This window comes from Sinocyclocheilus grahami, unplaced genomic scaffold, assembly GCF_001515645.1.
Source record: "Sinocyclocheilus grahami isolate Dianchi unplaced genomic scaffold, SAMN03320097.WGS_v1.1 scaffold1054.1, whole genome shotgun sequence".
In the NCBI taxonomy this organism is placed as follows: domain Eukaryota; kingdom Metazoa; phylum Chordata; class Actinopteri; order Cypriniformes; family Cyprinidae; genus Sinocyclocheilus; species Sinocyclocheilus grahami.
The window spans coordinates 29,702-33,054 of NW_015506233.1; the positions used below are offsets into that span (position 1 = coordinate 29,702).

General features: G+C 39.2%; 1 pseudogene; it reads left to right on the forward strand.

Annotated features, from left to right (window-relative positions):
* Positions 1-882: 882 nt before the first annotated feature.
* On the forward strand, positions 883-3,125 carry LOC107566175 (SLAM family member 9-like; annotated as a pseudogene).
* The last annotated feature ends 228 nt before the right edge of the window (positions 3,126-3,353 follow it).

The following is a 3,353-nucleotide window of genomic DNA, read 5'->3' on the forward strand; positions in this document are numbered from 1 at the left end:
TACTGAAATGGTGCATTCGGACGGGACTAAAATAACTGAGAAGCTGTGTCTAGAATGTTTTTATTCAATTCTCATTAAATACAAAGTCTGTCGTATTAAAATATTGTATGGCATGATACCCATATCTCATGCTTAAGTAAAAAGGTGGGGTTTTATGCGTCGTTAATACATTAGCCTGCACTATTAGGCTACTTTACCCATCACCCATTATAGATCAACTAACATAATCTACAAAGGTGCCAAATGCATGTACTTACACATGTTTGAGAATCAAGATATTTCATGATATAGTTAACAGGTTTGGGAATATTTTGAATAAAAGCCTATATCAGTTATATACAGTGCTATCGTGGCTGCTGTGTGTCACATGACAATGACCCCTCACTCGTGCCCCCTCAAACATAAGGTGTGCATGACGCCCCTGCATTCAGAGAGCATGTGTGTGTGTGTGAACAAGGAGGGGGAAGATCCTCACCAGGTTTCACATTTTCAGCTGGACTATTGAAGAAAATGTTTCACAAGCTTGTTTTGTTCTGTTTATGTTGGTGGCATCTGATTGGTAAGTTATAAATGTGTATCTAATTTATTTAAGTCTTTAAAAGCTGCTGCTATACTGTTCAAATTATTTAGAGGATTTGCATTTGCAATTATTCTCAGATAAATGAACCCTCTGGTTATGTTCCTGCCATTTTGACCTGGAGAGGATTTTTTCCCCCCTGAATGTTACCACATTGGACTAAAAACAGATCACCACATTAAGTTAAGGGTTATCAACACAGCATAAGGGTTAAACATAACAGAGATCTACTTTGGCTTCAGGCCCATGTTTCAGTGAGCCTATAGTGTAATGTCCAGGACATATCTCTCTTTTTTGTTGTTCCAATGTCCTTCAAATCAAATTTAGGTACAAACTCGACCTGATTTCAGGATCTGTAAACCATCAAGTGTCTGACAATCGTGGTTTATGTTCATCAGGTGTGTTTGGTGAGTCAGTGTCAGTGATTGAGGGAGATTCTGTCACTCTACACTCTGACGTTACTGAAATACATAAAGATGATGACATACGGTGGAAATTTGGAGCTGAAGCATCCCTCATCGCTGAAATCGATACAGCTCATGGAATCTTCTCCACATTTGATGTTTCTGATGCGAGATTCAGAGACAGACTAAAGCTGGACAATCAAACTGCATCTCTGACCATCACAAACATCACAACTGAACTGAAACTAGGCTGGACTCTATCAACTAGAGATAATTGGAGCAAAATGGTCATTAAAATCATTCAGTGTTTCTGTCTACGGTGAGTAGAGATCATTTGTCCTGTCATTCATATATTCTTGATTTATTTAAGAAACAATTTGGGTCCAGTACAAATTAAGCTCAATCTACAGCATGTAGATACAGCATCATACAGCCTCTCACTGTATAACCCCTCATGTTTTCTTTGCTGCTGGACAAGTGGAAATATATTTTTGTGACAAGCTTAACAAGTATTGAACTATGAATATTCCTTTAAATATTGATATACTGAAATGTGCAATTGTTTTTTAGTTTGAGATGACAGAAACACTGACTGACCGTCAACAAACTACACCAGAAAGAAGACTGATGTTTATATCTCTGCTCATTCATGTTTTCAGCTCGCCTGCCCACTCCTAACATTACCAGAGACTGTTCACAATGTTCTTCATCATCACCATCATCAGAGCAGAACTGTTCATTGGTGTGTTCAGCTGTGAATGTGAGTGCTGTGAGTGTCTCCTGGTTCAGAGGAAACGGTTTATTGTCCAGCATCAGTGTGTCTGATCTCATCACCTCTGGAGGTGGAATATCAGGATAAAAACAGCTACAGCTGTGTGCTCAACAATCCCATCAGCAACCAGACTGAACATCTGGACATCAGAGGACTCTGTCACACATGTGCAGGTGTGCTGGTGTTGATAGTGACGTGGATTAACATGGACTAAGCTCATCTCTCACTTATATAGTGGTGACGTTTGACAGTGTTTCTTGTAGATCAGACTAATTCAATCACACTAATGCTCACTTTGTTCATTACAGGTCAGGGGCTACCTTTATTGTACATAGTGCTGATCTCTGTGGCTGAATCTCTGATGATTGTAGCTGCAGTCGTGATGTGCTGCATCTGCAAGAAAAACAGGTCAGGAGACCAAGCAATTCGTCTGATATATATATATATATACTGTACATCAGAGGTGGGACTTTCAAGTCACAAGCAAGTCTTCAAGTCAAATCCCAATTCCTCAAAGAGTTAAAGTTAATGAGATAATTAAGTGACTAATTAAATGATGATTAAGCATTAGTGATGAACAGCTGCTGTTAACAATCAACATCATTGAAGAAAAGAGAAACAAGAACTATAACTGACTTCAGCCACAGCCTTGGATGAAATCAACTGAACAACAACATCTGATCCTCTGTAATTCTCAATAACAGCAGGTGTTCATCACTAATGCACAATCATCATTTAATTAGTCACTTAATTATCTCATCAACTTTAACTCTTTGAGGACTTGGGATATGACTTGAAGACTTGCTTGTGTCCCAACTCTGCTGTACATATACATATACATATCAGATCTATAAGACTGAAAATGTTTTGTATTGTTAATGCAGTTGAGGAAGACCGAACTGATTCAGCATTGTGTAAATCAACAACAGGAGAAACGGTACGATCATTCACGACTGTGTTGTTTGCACATCAATGTTGTCCATTTTGATGGGCTATTTTTATTTTGCAGACCTATCAATTATCACAAATAATTTCCCTCCTATTATCCTCGGGGTCAATTTGACCCCATTCAATGTTTAACGTCTGTAAATACATGTTTGACATCTTTTTTTTGCTTCAAATTGAATTACTTTTCCTAATTTAATGGGGACAACTCAGTAAACAACATTTTCTCTATTGAAATTGGCCTCTAGGCAAAGGTTTTCTGTCAATTAGATTTTGTCACAGTGAAAGTGACAGGAATGTGTCTGAGACAGACGGTAATGTTGAGGAGGACCCTGATTATGAGGCATCCTCCTCAGATGAGAATAATCCTCCTAGTGTTGATCCTCCTGTTGTCTCTCAACACTGTGAAACTACAGCATGCAAGTAATGCTGAGTTCACACTGCACGATATTAGCCTGATTTTTCACTCGCCAACAGGTTTTGCGAAATCGCCGACAAATGCCCGACATCGGAGGCGAATCGGTGCTCGTTCACGCGAGTGACAATCACGCAATGTGAATTATCAAAGACGCGATCTGAGGGAATCGCTGACACATCGCCGACGCCCGCAAAATATTTGGCATGCTAAATATCTGGAGCTGTCGGCGATTCACAA